Here is a 20519-nt window from a genome sequence, read left to right as displayed (position 1 = left end):
AACAAGACATGCTTTTTTTTTTGTTGTGACAAATTATTTTACTGCACAAGTATTTGTAATTCTTGTTTTCTTGAATTTTTTAGATGTTATTGCTCATAAGAACAGTTTATTTAACTTGTTTTTGGTGTAATAGAATAGGTAGATCTAGAAACTATTGGATCTTCTTGAATTTTTCATGGATTTTTATTATAAAAAATAATGACATTGAGGATTACAATAACTTTCTATAAGCAATAAGTTTTGATTTAAAAAGAATGAAATTGAACTTATGTAAAACACTTCATTTGAAAGCAAGGGTTTTATCATCTAATTTGATGCACATGTTTTGCAATATATAATTTGATATAGTTATTTAAGATATATTTTTTGAATTATATAAACTAAAATTTGTTAAAAAAATAAATAATTTACCGACACATAATCATTTCCTGGCATTTACGGCCGACCTTCTTGTGCTGCTATATTTAGCGTCGGTAAGTTTTTAGCGACACTGTTATGTTCCTGTTTATAGTAAAAAAATTGGTTTAGTGCTAATCGTGAGAATTTTCACAGCCCATTTCATATTCAAACTTCGATAAAATAGTACACAATCTTTTATGTCTAAAAGTAGATTATATATAAAATTGAAGAATTGGTTTTCTAACCCTCAATAAGTCGACGAATTGTTAACGAAGTTGACATTTTCTGTAATTTCTTTTAAATAAATTGTCTAACAACATGTTATAGTTATTAATAGAACACTACAACAAAATATAGTTTCGGCAACGCTTATATGCCCACGCATATTAAGCGTGGGTAAAAGTCAAGAGAATAAAAAGGTTTTGTCAACCTTTAAAATATATACAAACAACCTTTATTATTTTTTTTTATATATATACTTGTTGACAACCTTATAATTTATTCACTTAAAATTTTAATATTTTTAACTTTATAAATATTTTATTTCATTATTTTAATTTTTTATAAATAAATTTTATTTAAAACTTTATTAATATTAAAATTTAATTATTAATTTTTTATAACATAACTAACCTTATGTCTTTTAATTAATTATTATTTATATTTAATTAAATTAAAAAATATATATAAACTAAATATAAATTAGATATTATATTATATTATATTAAATTAATATTTTAGATTTTTTATGAAACTAAATATATAGATATTTGAATTAACTTAATTCAATTATTTTATTTTATTTTGTTTTTTTATATATACTTGTTGACAACCTTATAATTTAGTCACTTAAAATTTTAATATTTTTCTTTATAAATATTTTATTTTATTACATTATTTTTTTATAAATAAATTTTATTTTAAATTTTATTAATATTAAAATTTAATTATTAATTTTTTATAACATAACCAATTCTATGTCTTTTAATTAATTATTATTTAAATTTAATTAAATTAAAAAATATATATAACTAAATATAAATTAGATATTATATTATATTTTATATGAAATTAATATTTTAGATTTTTTAAGAAACTAAATATATAGATATTTGAATATAACCTAATTCAACTATTTTGGTTTGTTTCTCTCTCTTTTGAAATGCTTGGCGGAGGCTCTTGCGAAGAAGATGCTTGGCGGAGGTTCTTGCAAAGAAGATGAATATCTTGAGCAGCGACGAAATCCAACACCGAGAACAAGAGAAATAGCTGACTCCTAATTTGGCGATGGGCGGAAAAGGACAGACTGAAGCTGACTCTTCGTATGCTACTAGTCATCTTCTCCGCTACTGGTTGAAGATCGATTTGAAGGGAGGCATAAGGGGTTTACCCCGCATTTCGTCATATTTCTTGGTAAGTTGTAAAAAATAGCTATAAACGTGTAATGAATCATAGCGAGTTTATTGAGAAATTTAGTTGGTCGATTGTAACTGTTGTTTCAGAGCAATTCGATCTAGCTTTAACGTTTTGGTTTTAAGTCGAGATTGGTTTATGTTTCTTTCAATTTAGACGACTATCAGTTTGATTAGTTGTTACTTTCTGTTGTTCCATCCACATGTTTGATAAAATGCTTCAATCAATGAGATTTCGTGTTTGAACTTTCCTTGCTCAGCTGGTTTAGAGATTTTAATAAAATTGCATGCCACTGTACATTCACCCTAATGCACGATTTCACCGTTATTTGTTTTTATAGAATCCAGGTGATGGACAGAGAGTTGAAAGTGGTTTCTGACTAAATTTAGTTGAAGTTGGTAGGAATTTTGTGTGAATTGTTGTTGATGGATGAAGTGTTGATCACTCTTCGAGTCTTTCCATTACCTTCAAGTATTTATTTGGTCTGTCAAATGCATATTTTTATCATCTTCTTAATCTCATGTCTAATTTATTCTTGCTCTAAATCAACCTTTGTTGCATATATGCACTGTTTATGGGAGAACAACCACACAGTTTTTGTCAAGAGGGATTTCATTATTATGAGATATTTATTTTTTCTTACATTCTTAAGTCAAGTCACACACTCCCATAATCTATTTTCTCTTCGTTGAATTCCCTTCAACTCCATACTCTATCTAGTAATTTTTTAACATGACATGAATAGTTGAAGGGAAATATCCAAATCCATGTCTTATTCTTTTCAATAATCCATACTTGTAGCAATAAACTTGTATTGGTCCTACACCAAGTGGTAAAAAATTGATTACCAAAATTTAGGGTATCTTCTCTATAAAGGCCCAGGAATCATGAACTGTGCTTTTGTTTTAAGAATTTATTACTTGCCCTTATAAATGAAACAAAATTTGGTGGAAGTTAAATATGAGGAGATGTGGTTATGCAATTGTTGGTATATCAGCTAGAAATGTTTATATTTTTTTCTTTAACTTTTTTGAATTTTTTACAAGGAATAAGAGGCCTTTTTCCTTTAGGCTTTATCCCTTTTTAGTTGTAGTAAACCCCCCAAGTGAATATTGCGGCAAGAAATGAATCCAAATTTGATGATGACTGACCCTTTTAATCATAAGATAATTTGTTCTTGGATTGGAAAGTTACGGGACTTATGTTTAGAGGAGAATTTTTTCCTTTACCTCGTCAAACACCCTTGAGATTTTCAAGTGATGTGTTTGGTTTATTACACCATTTAAAGAGAAATAGAGAATGAATTCTGATCTCAATTTGATCCTCACCCATCCATGCTCCAATAGTACTTTGTTTTGTTCTTTTAAATGCAGATAAATGTCGTTCAGTTATGGGGCATGTGTATTCTCTATTTACCAATGGCATCTTCTAAGTCTCAAGGATCTGCTGGTGCTAGCTCCAAAAGCAACTCAAAGGCTGCTGAGAGATTTGTCGATGGCCCTAATCTTGGTCCTCGAGGTACATAACAAGGGCATGATGATACTGTGGAAGATGTGCAGTTTTGCCCATCAAGGTAGGAAGAGTAGTATCTACTATCAAGACCATTGATTTAGAGTTTTTTTGTTGTTATTGAACATACAAGGACTATACATGTTTATTCTTTCTGATTTTTTACATTTCTCTCTAAATATTCTTCCTCGTTTTATAGAGACCAGTAACTTTACATGTCAACTTGTGTTACAATATCTATGAACATTAAGTCCACTATTTTAAAAAATGTCAGCAGAAAAAGGTTGTGAACTGGAGAATTATCAAAATCTTGTTTTATAGTTCCTACACTTGTTATCAAAATCATTACTCTCACAAAAGTATAGATCACGTTTGCTGCAATAGGAACTACCTTCCCAAACTTCAGTTCATAATGAAAATCTAGCCTAGTGAAATCTGGAAATTTAGCAAATGTGGAGCACTATTTTTATGTATTTTTTTTTTGTTTCTAGTCATAAAATTGTTATATGGATCATCTATATTATTATATATTTGCCAGGATATTCCCGTGTAGCACTGAGTAAATTTTATCATCCTGGTTGCTTGCCTTTTTCTTCTGTCGTATATATAGCTATTAATATTGTTTTATCTGACTCTCTTTTGTACTAAAGTGGGCAGGAATTCTGTAGCGTTGGTGATGATTCCTGTATGATATTATGGGATGCAAGGTCTGGTTCTAGTCCTGCTATAAAGGTACATTTTATTGTAATTCACTTCACGAGCATAATAATTTCAAGTTTTTCTTCGAAGTGATTATGATTATTACTACATGATTGGGACAATAAAATCTACTAGGTACTGCCTCAATAAAGTATACTATTCTTTGGATCCAGACATAGTACTTCTGAAAACTGAGGCAACTATTTTTTAGGATATACTTTTGTGAATTAAATCTAATTGTAGATTTCAGTTGAAAGCGAAGAGATCAAAGTTTATCTATTTCTTCATCATTCTTTACTCATTTCATATTTTGGTAATAAAGGAGCACAACCATAAGCATTTATTATAAAATGCGTATATACTCAAATATGAAAAGAACAAAATATAAATAATATTTTATTCTTATCATCTTGCAAGGTGCAAACACAAAGATTACCCAACCTTTTGTAAAATTATCCATCAATACATGATATATACAATATATATTTTGATGATTATAACTATTGATAACATCTAATATATAAGTGTAATAACATGTTAGATTATAAATAATATATAAGAGTTCATGTTTGTATTAAATGAATTGTTATGGAGGCTGCTAGTCAATTTTATGAACCACTGAGGAAAAAAGAATGACCCCCTATAAAGTTATTCAAGTTAAAAATAACCATCCAATATCCTGTTTTCTACTAAATATGACCGCGTGCCATTTTTGTTGGAAAAAATCCCCTCTTTACTCAAAGAGGATGACTTATTTGGAACCCTATTTTATAGTCTACAGTAATTTCATTCTGTTTCTTGCCTTGCTAAAAAGGAAGGATGCGGATTTAAGATCCCTAAATCCTTACATGCAACATTATTACCAGTTCACCTATTGCCTACAGTCCTGATCTATCAATGGCCTTCACTTGTCTCTTCTGCAAGTTGAGAAAGCTCACGATCTTCATTGTGTTGGTTGGAATCCACACAATGTTAATTTTATTCTTTCTGACAGGTATGTAATTTCCTTGCCATTATGTGATTTTTCAGTGAATCTGTTAGAAGTTAAGTTAACGCGAGTTCATATACACATTTCTACTTTCTGTACATGAGGGTGTAACTTCATTGATGTGTTGCTGAGTATTTTCTATAGTTTTTGATTCCGAGTTTCATTTAATTTGCATGGTATTCAACAGATCGGTTGATTATTCTATACGCATGTTTGACCGTCGAAATCTTAAGTCAGGAGGGGTTGGATCACCTGTTCATGTATTTGAGAGTCATGATGCTTCTGTTCTCTGTGTACAGGTTTGCAATATATGATCAGTTATTTATTTATTTTTGTTGATTTATCGGTTGAACAATAGCTTCTGATAATAAATGAATTGTAGGTTGATTTTTACAATAGCTTCTGACAATTGTTTCATTGATTTTTTTTTTCAGTGGTCTCCAAACATGTCATCTGTTTTTGGCAGTTCAGTAGAAGACGATATTTTGAACTTGTGGGATATTAAAAAGGTCTAAAGCTTAATCAACTAAATTATAGATTGTGTATATGAAATGAATAGACACAACTTTAGGATGTATTTAATGGTTTTTATATTTTTAATTAAAAACTTTGTATCTCATTAGTATTTTTTATCTATTTAGAATTTTTGTTAAAATTTAAAAATAATTATTAAAATATATAAATAATTACTGTAAAAAAATGAAAATATAATTGCGTGAAAAGCAGTAAAGAAAATCTGGAGAAAATACTATAAACCGAATAAAAAAATAAAATAAAAAAACCGAAAAAATAATGAACTAAAAATTAATTCAAAAATATATGGTATTGGCGACGCTTATTTTAATTTTACCGACGCTTATTTAAGCGTCGCTGGAACCTACAACGACCCTGCTTTTGGCGACACAAGTTTAAGCGTCGGTGATTTCTTTTGCGACGCTTTTAAACGTCGGCAAAAGTTTTTTCAGCGTCGGCGAACGTCTCATTTGTTGTAGTGGCAGTTGATTAAAACGACAACAGTTTTAGTAACAGAATTAACAAAAACGGTTAGATTTCACAACAAAAAAGAGAACTAGTTATAGCGGAAAAACAGTGAAGGCATGAGTCACTTAAATAACAACTCAACATGAATGAAAAAGACTACTGATTAATTTGTTAACTAGGTTAATTCGTATTCTCTACTTTTACTATAATGTCTCATATCCAATTATAATCTATTATATCGGATTGCAGAGCCTGTAATCGATATATTTTTTGCTACTCATCTAAACTCTCAACTTGTCTACCGTTACTAAGATACTGCCCTAATCTTAAACTATCTATTATAGAAGTATAATTCACAATATATCATTGGTATTAGTCTATTTGAGCATCTTTCTTGCATTATGGTGGAAATGTCAATAGAAGGGAAACTTAACGAAATTTGTAGTCGTAGTCAGGCACATGAAGAACGAATGCAAGCGCAAAAATATCACTTTGATCGGATGGATGCAATAATGACTTTAATTAACGATACACTTAAATGAATAAATTAAGCGTATGGTAAATATAATCACGAACAGAGAGGCAATAGTGGAGGAGACTACAAAAGGTGAATGACAACATGATCGCGAACACTGTGAAGAAAGACGATATCGTGGTGAACCTAAAGAGAAAAGGGAACAATGCGATCATATATATATGAATCACTGATGAGACTCTCAAAAATGAATTTTTTAAAATTTAATGGTGAAGAAGTAGACGATTGGATATACGAAATGGAGATATTTTTTCAATTGGATCATACGTTGGAAGAATCAAAGTTGAAATATGTTTGTGCACACTTGAAAGGGAGAGCTTGATGTTGGTTCAGTTCACATCTACAATACAAAATACTGGGAAGAGTTATGACATGGCTGGAGTTAAAGACGTTGGTACTAAAAGAGTTCAGTCCAAAGGGAATCCGCTGAACAAATGAAAAGGTCTTAAGGAGTCAACATCAGTTAATGAGTGGTAAAAAGTAGTTGGATGTCATTTACAAGTTACCTCAACTTACGGAAGAATACTCGATTAAAAGTTATTTAAACGGGCTAAAAGAGGAGATTGCAAATCCAAGCATAATTCAAAAACTATGGTCATTATCGGAGGTAGTGTGTGATTTGTTGGTACAAAAGGATTACCTAGCAAATAAAGAGAGTCCACTAGTGCATAATCCTAAGCAACATGTATTTGGAAGTAGAAATAACTATTTAGGAGGCTACAATCAATCAAGTGCGAGTACTTCTACTAATGTTATTAATAATGGATCATTGTCAAAACAAGTAGTCACTAATCCAAATTCTCGAAGAGAAAAGAAGAAGAATCAATGTTTCCATTTTGAAAAAAATGTGGGAATACGGTCATAGATGTAAGTCAGAGCTGGTGGTTATGAGTATTAAACTGTTGGAAGATGGAAGTCAAAGAGATTATATTTATGTCACTTGTAGAAGAGATAACAGTAGAAGTATTGACAGTAAACTTAGAAGGGGCCACAACATTTGTGACAATGAAGGTCAAAGGTAGTTTAGATAAAAACATTATATATGTATTGGTGGATTCAGGTAGAACACATAATTTTGTGAATCCCAAGACAATTTGTGGGATTGAGTTTGTTAAATCTCATATACTACCGTTATTGGTGATAGTTGCGAACGGACATCAATCAATGAGTAACAGTGAATATCGGGGTCTGATGTGGTCATCCTGGTGTATGAATTTTATTGTTAATACAAGGTTGTTTTCCATACCAAAATATTAATCATTTTGGAAATAAAATGGTTGTCTACTTTGGGTAACTTAAATTGGAAATGTAAGAAGTATGTAATGACATTCCAACAGTCGAGAAGAATGGTGAAATTATAGGGTAATACTACTAGGGAAGTAGAAATGCTAGAGGGCAGAACCTTAGGAACGAATTAGAAAATGAGCGAATGTTTGATATGTTGATTATAAAAAGTCAAAAGAACAATGATACAGAACTGTTATCATTTTTGGCGTCATTCTCGGGACTTATAAGGAGTCTGACTAAAAGCTAGGATCACTGAATCTGTTTGAAGGAAGGAGCGCAAACCGTCAATTTGAGACCTTATAGATATTTTACTCTTCAAACGGATGAAATGGAAATTATGATAAACAAAATTTTGGACGCGGTGATTAGAAAAAGTTACCGTTTGTTTTCATTCCCGATGGAACTTGTCAATAAGAACTACTAGAGTTGGAGACTATGCATTGATTAATGAAGATTAAATGAGGTAACCATTAAAGATAAATTTCCAATTCCTTTAATTGAAGAGTTGATGAACGAATTATATGGTAGCTGTATTTTTTAAAATTGAATCTATGTTCATGTTATCATCAAGTGATAATGAATGAAGATGATATTTATAAGACTTTATTTAAAACTTATAAGGGGCGTTATAAATTTGAAGTAATGTCATTTAGGTTAACCTAATGTCAATTCGACATAATAAAGGATGATGAATGAAATTTTGAAACTTCACCTAAGAAAGTTTTTCTTAGTCTTCTTTGATGATATCTTAATCTACCATAGGAATTTGAATGAACAAGTGGATCATTTAAGGTTGGTTTTTAATTATTAAGACAACAACAATTAGTTTTGAATTATTATAAATGTGAAATTTCTTGTCGGGAGATTTATTACTTAGGCTATGTAATTTTATAAAAGAGAGTGGTTGTGGACATGTCTAAGATCAGAGCAAGTAAATCATGGCCACAACAGAGTAACCTCAAACAATTGATGGGTTTTTCACATGATATTATACAAGGTTTATACAAAATTATGGATCCATTGTGGTACCATTGACAGGGTTACTGAAAAAATACATGTTTGAATGGAATAAGGCAGTGACAAATGCCTTTAATGAACTGAAATGAGTAATGATGATGTCACCAGGACTCAAGTTACCAAATTTCAAGAAAAAAAATTGTCATTGAAACAGATGCAAGTAAAATAAGGATGTGATCAATTTTAACACATCAAGGACATTATATTGCATTCATCAAAAATGGGTTGGGGCCAAGACCTCAAGCCTTATCCACATATGAACGAGAGATGTTGGTTATGTTACATGCGATTAAGAAATGGAAGAGTTACTTGCATTTTAAGTCAGTTATGATTAAAATTGATCATCAATCTCTTAAATATCTATTGTAACAAAAAATTAAACACCCGAGCCAAGAGAAGTGGTTATACAAATGAATGGGATCCGAGTTTTCAATAAAATATAAGAAGGGTAAGGAGAATATGGTAATAAATGCATTATTGATAATTTTAGTAGAAGGATCTTGCTCAGGCATATAAGGATTTTAATCAATTTTAATGAAAAGAATTGAGAAATCATGGAATCAAGATTTGAATTTGAAGAAAATCATTTTGAATTTTGGGACAGATCTATTATGGTAAGAGGGTTATCTTTAATCAATGGGCAGATGCGTAAAGAAGGACATTTAGTAGTGGGTTGTGATACAGATTTGATAACTTATGTTATTTCAACAATGCATAATTCAGTATTAAGGGACATTCAGGAGTAATGGTCACATATCAGAAATTACGTCAAACTTATTTTTGGAATGAAATGGAAAGGAATTTTAGAGAATCTGTGGAAACTTGTGTGGTTTGTCAACAACAGAAATGAGAAAATCAAGGGTATAAGGGGTTGAAGCAACATTTGGCTATACCAACAAAATTTGGAGTGATAACTCCATGGACTTCGTTGAAGGGTTTCCTTAATCCAATAGATATTCTATCATATTTGTAGTGGTGGACAGACTCTCAAAGATGGTTTATTTTGTTGGGTTGAAACACCATTTTTCTACCAGTGATATTGTTCAAGTGTTCATGAATAATATATTTCATTTACATGGAATAACGTTGACCATTGTAAGTGACGGGGATAAGATCTTTGTGAGTAATTTTTTGAAAGAATTGTATAAATTGCAGGGTATTGAAAAGGCAATGTCTTGGCGTATCATCCACAAACGAATTGTAAGACAAAAGTGGTTAATCGAAACCTGAAAACTTATTTGCGATGTATGACAAGTTAAAATCCTAAGTCATGGATGAAGTGGTTTTCTGTAGTTACATGGTGGTATAATATCAACTTTCACTCGACAACTTTATCTTCACCATATGAATTTTGTATAGTCAACCTCCATCAATTAATCACCATACTTAATAGGAGATTCAAGGATTGAGGCAGTTGACCGCAATTTGATGGCAAGGGAAGAGGCACTAAAACTTTTGAAGTTTCATTTTCAACGTGCTCACACTAGATGAAGCAACAATCAAACTAAAAATGGTATATTGTATTTACCAAGTGGTGGATTGGGTATTTTGTAAAATTACAATTGTACCGACAGTCTTCGATGAGAGAAAAGATGCATAAACTCGATCATAAGTTCTATTGACATTTTTGAGTGGTGGAACGAATAGGGAAGGTGGCTTACAAGATTGATATTTCATCTACAACAAAGATGCACAATGTCATTCATGTGTCTCAACTCGAGAAAAATATGGGGAATGCGATAGTCAATCCTCATATTTCTATTCTACAAGAGCACAACATTATAGAACCAATGGAAATTCTAGATGAGAGAATTGTTTAGTATTGGAAAAATTTTTTATCAGATGGTATAACGCTTCCGATGATGATGCTAGCTGAGAAGAGAAATTGTGGTTGATGACAAAGTACCATGAGTTTGTGTTAATAGAGAGCTTTTCTCAATTAGTTTGTCCATGGTGAACAAGTATTTATGGAGAGGCTAATGATATAAGAGAATTTTAAGGTTATGTTTTCTAACTCTCAATAAGTCGACGAATTGTTAAGGAAATCAGTATGTTCTATAAACAAATTTTTAAATAAACTGTGTCAGCATGTTATAGTTACTGGTAGCAATTGATTAAGACGAAAGAAGTTTTAATAACATAATTAGTAGAAATAGTTAGATCTCATGGTAGAAGAGGAACTGATTCAGAGGCAGAAATAACAATTAAGCCATAAGTCACTTCAATACCAATTAAATAGGAATGAAAAAGACTGATGATGAATTTGTTAACTCTTCAGGTTAATTTCTATTCTCTCCACTCTTACTATAATCTCTCATATATTCAAATATAATCTCTTCTATTAGATTGCATGACCTATAATCGATTTATTATTCTTTACTCGTCTAAACTCTCAACTTGTCTATCGTTACTAATGTACTGCCATAATCTTAAACTATCTATTATAGAAGGTAATGAAATGTTGTATATGGATGGAGAAAAAGACACAAAGCTTCATCAAATCTCGATACGTTCATTCAACAATTCGGATAGTGTGGTTAAAGTGATGTTAGCCTCAACCAAGGCTTGTTCGGAGGGTATGAGTTTGGTCGTGGCTTCGAGAGTTGTATTGTTGAATGTGGTTTGGAATCCTTCGGTTGAAAGACAGGCCATTAGTTGTGCAAATAGAATTCCTTTGAGTTTCATTCTTGCGAACGTACTCCCCAGGCGGGATACTTAACGCGGGATACTTAACGCGTTGGGAAGAAGAAATTTGTCACACTTATCATCCCGTTTCTGATGAAGCTGAAAGCACTAAGTATGATCGTCAAACTCATAAGAACAGTTTATCCAATTTAGTGTTTTCTTCTACAAACTATACTAGTAATACTAATATTAGCTAGACACCTTTGATGGGTACTAATGGGGAAGATAAGATCTTGGTGGAGTTGGTTCAGTGTGAAAAAAATTGATATAGTTATTTAAGATATATTTTTTGAATTATATAAACTAAAATTTGTTAAAAAAAATTAAATACATTTTCCGACGCTTTATGATTTACTTTTTAGCGACGCTATTATGTTACTGTTTATATAGTTAAGAAATTTTGGTTTGGTGCTAATAGTGAGAATTTTCACTAGGTTTATGCACGGTTCAGATTCAAACTTCCATAGAGTAGTATACAATCTTTTATGCCCTAAAAGTAGATTATATATAATAGATGAAGAATCGTTAAATAAAAATCTAAAATGAGTGTTTTGAATACATATGATTTCGAAAGAGAAGTACACCATTTTTTTCACATGCAAAGATTACCTTATTGTCATTTACATTCTGTATTAGATCATTTCAAGTTTTATTTCAAAATTAAATTCAAAAGTATAATTTTAAATTACATGAGTTTATAGCTAAGTTAAGGTTACCATATGGAGTATCAAGTTTTAGGTTACATTAGTATAGGTTAAATTGTATGTTGTATAGGTTTGTTACTATCATAAGTTAAAATGGTAAAGATATATAACTAATTAATTACGTACGAGTAAATAAATGTTTTAAGAAACTTTACTACCTCAATTTTCCACAATTTTGATGGAATAGCAAAGGAGAATTCTATAAAGGTGTGTTTGATAACCCTGAAATTGGTATTGGAATTGAAAGTGAAGGGTCCAATTCTAATTTTTATGTTTGTTAGACACTTTAATATTAAGATTTAGAATTGGAATTAAAATTCCAATGAAATTCAATATAGTGTAATTTGAGAGTTCTCAATTCCAATCTTTTTAGGTCAGAATTGTAATTCCAAATTAACACGTTTTTCACATGTTTAACACGTTTTTCACACATTAAACACGTTTAACACGTTTTTAACACGTTTTTGGCACGTTTAATGCGTTTATGGCACATTGAACACGTTTAACACGTTTTTGACACGTTTAACACGATTTTCACGTTTTAAACACATTTTTAAAACGTTTTTCACATTTTGGCACATTTTGCACGTTTGACACGTTTAACAAGTTTTTCACATTTTGACACGTTTAACACGTTTTTGACACGTTTTCACGTTTTTGACACATTTAACACATTTTTAATACATTAAACATGTTTATCATATTTTTGGCAAGTTTAACACATTTTTGACACATTTAACACGATTTTCACGTTTTTAACACGTTTAATAGGTTTTTGACACGTTTTTCATATTTTGACACATTTTGCACGTTTTGGCACTTTTAACAAGTTTTTCACATATTTGGCACATTGAACACGTTTTTAACACGTTTTCGCGTTTTTGACACATTTAATACATTTTTAACACATTAAACACGTTTATCATATTTTTGGCAAGTTTAACACGTTTTTGACACGCTTACCACATTTTTGACATGTTTAACACGTTTTTCACGTTTTGGCACATTTAATAAATTTTCACATATTTGGCACGTTTGACACATTTTTGACACGTTTTCATATTTTTAACACGTTTAAAACGTTATTAACACATTAAACACGTTTAAAACGTTATTAACACATTAAACACGTTTAACATGTTGTTGACACATTTCACATGTTTTTACGTTTTTGACACATTTTTAACACATTTTTGACACGTTTTGGCACGTTTAACAAGTTTTTTACTTATTTGGCACATTTAACACATTTTTGATACGTTTAACATGTTTTTACGTTTTTGACACGTTTAACACGTTTTTAACACATTAAACACGTTTATCATATTTTTGGCACGTTAAACACATTTTTTGACACGTTTTTGACACGTTTAACACGTTTTCACGTTTTTGGCACGTTTAACACATTTTAGTATGTTTAACACATTTTTGGCACGTTTAACAAGTTTGATAAATTTTTGCACATTTACCACATTTTGACATGTTTAATATATTTTGGCCCGTTAAACACACTTTTGACATGTTTAAAATGTGTTAAACATGTCAAAAACGTGTTAAACGTGCCAAAAATGTGTTAAACTTGTCAAAATGTATTAAACATACCAAAAACGTGTTAAACATGTTAAAAAGTGTTAAACATGCCAAAAATGTGTAAAACGTGCCAAAATGTGTTAAACGTGTTAAACGTGTCAAACGTGTGAAAAACATGTTAAATGTGTTAAACATGTCAAAAACGTGTTAAACGTGCCAAAAACGTGAAAAATGTGTTAATCTTATCAAAACGTGTGAAAAACATGTTAAACGTATTAAAAATGTCAAAAACATGTTAAACGTGAAAAACGTGTGAAAAACGTGTTAAACGTGAAAAACGTGTGAAAACGTGTTAAACGTGCCATAACGTGAAAAACGTGTTAAACGTGTCAAAAATATGTAAAACATGTTAAACATATCAAAAACGTGTTTAACGTGCAAAAACGTGAAAAATATGTTAAACGTGTGAAAAACGTGTTAAACATGTCAAAAACGTGCCAAAAACGTGAAAAACGTGTTAAACTTGTCAAAACGTATGAAAAACATGTTAAACGTATTAAAAATTTTCAAAAACGTGTTAAATATACCAAAAACGTGAAAAACATATTAAACGTGTGAAAATGTGTTTTAAGTGTGAAAACATGTTAAATATGTCAAAAACGTGTTTAAACGTGTTAAACGTGTAAAAAACGTGTTAAACGTGTTAAAAATGTCAAAAACGTATTAAAAATGTCAAAAACGTGTTAAATATGTTAAACATGATAAAAACGTATTAAACGTGAAAACATATTTAAGAAGTTAACATTTTGAACCCATATTTTATTTTACAAACATAGGAATTGGAATTGAATTACAATTCTATCATTTTCCCAAACAAAGGAATTGGAATTGAATTACAATTCTATAATATTTCCAAACATAAGAATTGAATTGTAATTCAATGCCATAATTAAATGATAGTTGATTCTTGGTAAATTGGTAAAATAATATTATGCATGCTTTACTAGGCTTTTGCACTTGTTGTGATGTTTTATTTAGTGACTAACATTTTGCGTCACTATTATGTGTTGGTAAATGTATTTTTTAGCGTCAGTAAGATGAGCTTAACAATATAAAATGCCGAACTTCTCTTTTTTATTTTGTTTGATTAGTTAAGTTTCTCAGTGAGTCGAATCTATGTAAAAATCGAATCGGAAAAATATAAAAGGCAAAAATTTAAATAAAAAAACGTGTTATAGGAAATGATTAAACAAAAAAAAACATAAACTAGAAAAATAACTATTTTTAATTAAGTTAATATTTTCTAAGAGCTTGTTTGAGATGTGATTATTTGATTTAATCTAAATACTAATATCATATTATATTATTTATTTCTTCAACAATTAAATTATTTATTTCATTAATTAAAATATAAAATTATTTCTACTTTACTTTTTATAAAATCTTAATATTAAATATAAAAAAGAATAATTTAACTTAAAAAATTATTATTTCTACAATAAAGATCTCTTATAAAATTAAATTTTTTATTTTATTTTAATGAAATGAAATTAAAAAAAATTAAACATAGGACAATTTTAATTTAAAATAAAGCAGTTTCACCTCTTTTAAATCAATATTGATTTAAATAATAATAATATAATTAAAATAAACCAAAAACAATAACTTAAAAATAAAATATATTTACTCAGAAAAATAAATAAATAACATTAATTTAATATCCGGATTATTATAATATTCTATAGGATATAAAAGGAAATAAAGTTAGTCCTGCAAGTTGGAAAAACAAATTATGCTGTCATGGTAATATTTGTCCAAAATGGACTTAAAGCATATACACAAAAATGTTCCCTAAAACAAAAAAGAAAAATGATAATTAAAATTCTATATAAAGACTAATAAATTAAATATTTATATTATTATACCAAAAATATATAAATGCATTATTTATATTAATTTATTATTTTAACTAAAGAAAATTAATAAATTAATGTAATATTAATAATATTAACAAAATATGAACTTTGTTCAAAATAAAATAAACAAAAATATTATAATATATAAATTCTTACAAGTATAAACAAAACTGCTCAATTATTGAGTTAAATTTGAGATTATTTAAAAAATTATTTTTTATCAATCATCACAATTACAAACTCATGTGTGTTTCAATATATTATGGGTTATCACAAAATTATAAACAAATGCAATTTTTTGATAAAATTTTAAATCAAGTTAAAAAAATTGATCAAATTTTTTTTAACACAAATTATTAGTTTTGATTTAAAAAATATACATATATATTTATAACAAATAAATTCGAAGTCATCAAAATCTTGGGTAGTTCATATTCTTATATAATATTTATTATATATGTTAGAAAATATTTTTATAATATTTTTTTATAATATTATTATAATTTTGTTTTTAATATTATGATAATATTTTTAACATATATAATAAATATAAGATAATAATTATAATAAATATGACTATATATATTATCGTAATAAATCACTATATAACTTTTTAATTTATTTTATTTTCAGTTCCTCTTAATAGTTTGTCTTACATTAAAATAGTAATATAAATGATAAATTTACTTGTGTAATTTTATTTTATTTAGATTGTTTTTACCCATTTGTATTTAGTTTTTATTCGAATCTCTTTTGTGTACATATTACTTATCATGTGTACAGTGTTTTTTTTTTAATTAACTAGAATGATTTTTTCAACAAATATAAATTTTTATCCATTAATTAATATTTAATATAATAAAAAACATTAATAATAACCCATTTTCTCAAAATAATAGTACACTTCAATTGCAAAGGATAAATAACTTCTTAAACTTTTATTTCATTCCGATTGAGAAGGGGATGGAGTTTTATTCAAATCGGGTAAATTCAAATTAATCCTACTGGCATTGTTGTTGTCATTGTTGTCATCATTGTCGTCTTCTTCTGGATTAAGTAAATGCAAAACATCTGCGAATTCTTCTCTAGTAAACACCGGGGGTGGATGCATTCCACGCCACGGTCTGTCTGGATGCATCCTCATATGACCTGCAAGACTCTTATCAGTGTCAAAGCTCATGTCACATAAGGCACATGGAAATGCCCCCACCCGTTGTGACGCTGCTACCCGTTGTTGAGGTGGTATAGAAGGCCCTGGTCCAAGATCGACCACGTGTCTCCTCTTCCTCTCTGCACCATTTGAAAAGCCTCCTCCATTTGGGACATATTGAGGCCTCAGGACTTGAGTTGGAACATTAGCGACTCTACCTGATCTAGAAGACCAACCGCCATTTCTACTAGAGGAATTGGTTGGAGGTGACTTCGGGTTACGCAGAGAATGGTTAAAAGAGTTGTTGCCTGAACTCGCCATTCTTTTGTATTTGATGATGTGATAATCGAGTTTAAGAGGAGAAATGTTGATAAAGATTGTATGTGAATAAATACAAGATTCTATTTGGTTAAATATCTAAGAAAAAATATTCTACCTTAAATGACTTTAATAATAAATAGAAATTAAGTTAATATATTCTTAAATTTAGTATGTTAATTAACAATTTAACATAAAATACATTATACACATATAAATACATTAATTAATTATTAAGTGATTAAATTTATTTTTGAGATATAATATATTTATTTATTCAGAATTTTTCATTAAACTATTAAATACCCTTTGTTTGATAAGGATAAGTATGTGTAACCAAATTCATTCAATTTAGCTCTTCTTAATGAACAATTTATTAAAAAACATAATTTCAAAAGTTGAGTTCCACTAGATGATTAATGAAAACTTTTACTTTAAAAGAAAAAATAAGGACATGACATGCTTTAAAAATGTGTTACTTAAAATAGTTTAATAGGAACTTAAATGTTAAAATTGAAAGAAAATAGACACGTTTTATAGGGGTAGGATAGGTACAAATTTGTACCTTTTTTTGGTATAATTTGTACAGAAAGGGATATTGTTGCTTTAAATATATTACTGACAAACAATTAAAATAAATTAACGTTGCCTAGTATTTCGACTAGAAGTTGTTTGGTTCGGGATGATTTTGATTAGATTAAAATATTTTTTAATTTTAATATATAATCTATATTGGATTATTTAATAATAAATAATTATTAATTTTCATATCAAGAATTGAGAACATTAAGAGAGGGACTGTGGAAGTTTTCTAAGTTAAAAAATAAATATATTATATCATTATTAATTTTCATGTAATAAAGTTGTGGATTATTCAAGAATGGAGAACATTAAGAGAGGGACTCTGGAAGTTTTCTAAGTTAAAAAAAAATATTATATCATTACATGTAAAATGCAAAGAATTATAATTGATTTCATGGATTAATTAATCACAAAACTCACAATTAAGAAAAGATAAACATTTTATAGGGTGATTAATTCAAATAGAATGTATTAAGTCGATTTACATTGAATCTAGTTACGCATAAACTTGTTATAGGAAGAAGCAACATTTTTTTTAATGTCAACTTTATTAAAAATAGTGCAAAATGGGTTCAATCATTATAAAAGGTAAGGAAAAAGACAAAACAATAAATAGAAAAAATAACTTAAGAATTTTAAATGTGAATCAGATAAAAAAAATTTCATCTTGGACCTCTCTTTCTTGAATTAAAAAGAACACGTGTAACATAAATCTTTTGAGACATTCGTATCCATAATTTTTCCTTTTGAAAACTCTTTTATTTCTTATTTTCTAGATTGTACACCACATTATGAAGAGAATTGATTTTTAGTCGTCCGCAATTTTATTGCTAGAACTCAATTCAATCCATTTGACCTAAACAACTTTTAGTGGTGTATTTCCATTGAAATTGAAAGGGGTTCTACAGAAGAGTCCACATGCTCTTGGCAATGTCACAATAAAAAAGAACATGATGTCACTATAATAACTAAGGATGACAATGGATATCCGTATGTTTGATACCTGTGGGTACCCGATAGTCGGGTTTGGATATTTTAAATCGAGTTTGGGTCGGGTCGGGCATAGAGCGGGGAGAAGGTACCCAATCGGGTACGGGGATGTGGAGTATGTGAAACCCAAACCTTTTTGATAATCGACACCCGACTTTATTAATATTAATAGTATAATTTTTTTTTTAAACTTAATATGACTATTCAAATTCTACCTCATTACAAATACCTCATAAATACATCATTTAAGTTAGACTTCATTTCAAATATCATCATAAATACACTCCACTTAATCTTAAAAAAAATTATATTACCAAGAAAATATTCTGTACATAAATCTTGATCTCAAGTTACTTTAATATCAAAATATTAAATCTTCTCATGGTTTTTCGTATTCAATCTTTTAACATTTTTTTAACTTTCATTTTATTTTATTTTTCATTCTAGTTTATCTTCTTCAAAATCTCTATCAAATAAGTATGTAAGTAAATAATGTTTTTATTTGTATTTTTAATATTTGGATATTACTAATTTTAAAATTATTTATATTTTTTTTTATACTTTATAATCTCATAATTAGTTTTTTGATCGAGGTGCCCGTCGGAGATCGGGTATCGGGGATAGGGATAAAAGTGGAGATACCTGTCGGATTCGGGTTCGGGGTCAAGTAATAAAATATAAATCGGGTTCGGGGATGGATACTTCATTATTCGACGGTAAGATCCCTAATAATAACTATCTCCATTAGTTACACGTTTAGGTTTTTGCAAAACTATGACTATTATACAGTTTTTACCCAAGAAGCACTTGAAAAACGCCACCACATACCAGCTTGACATGCTTCCATTCGAAGAAGTTAGTGTCAAATTGTAAGTTATATTATTATGTTATCATATTAATATTTAATATTAATTAAGTATGTCTTAAAGATGTGGTGTTAGGCCTTAAATGTTTACTTGTGCTTTATAGAGTCTATGTTAGAAAAGAGAATAAAATTGACGCGTTATTAATGAAACGTGTTGTACAAGAAATGAGCAAATATAAAGTGAACAATTTTTAACAAAATGATTAATTCAAATATAACATTGTTAATACAGTTTACCACATTAATATTATAATATATATATATATGATTAAGTAATATTCAGATTAGTAAACTTAATTAAAAGATAAACGGATAAATGACAGGTGTCAGTATTTCATTAGCCAATAAAACGGTCCCCGCCTTCCCTTTTATGTACATGCAAAAATGGCATCGTCTCTGTTGATACTCTTCCCTGTAAATGGCTATCTTCACTCTCTGTATATTTGCAGGGTGCTCAAACTCGTGTCTACATTCTAAGGCCTTGTTTGTTTCATCATTTGTTCTGAACCTAGTGAGAGGTAAGAGAAGTGGTGGATTGTACTGATTCAATGATTCGATAACTGTATGTATTGACCGTTTTGATGCTCTACAAGCTGAAATTTGCAGGTTTCTGTGTTAGTGCGATCGATAGCGGTTACGGTAAGTATCTCCGACTCCGGCGACAAGTTTTAGTCATACTTGTTTGATCTGATTTCTTCGTCATGTTTTGAATATGTTCATTGTGATACAAATCGTGTTATAGCTGAAAATATTTGGAAACCTGTTTGTTTATGTATACGTGCAGATTACTGATCATTCAGGTATTTGTTAGTTCTTAACGGAAGAGAATCTGATAGACAGCGGTGACAGTGAGTATCTCCGGCGATTTCTTCGTCCTGTTTTGAATATGTTCATTGTGATACAAATCGTGTTATAGTGCTGAAAATATTTGGAAACCTGTTTGTTTATGTA

This window comes from Impatiens glandulifera, chromosome 6, assembly GCF_907164915.1.
Source record: "Impatiens glandulifera chromosome 6, dImpGla2.1, whole genome shotgun sequence".
NCBI lineage: Eukaryota > Viridiplantae > Streptophyta > Magnoliopsida > Ericales > Balsaminaceae > Impatiens > Impatiens glandulifera.
The sequence above is the reverse complement of the archived record's forward strand: the minus strand, read 5'-3'. Positions refer to the sequence as shown.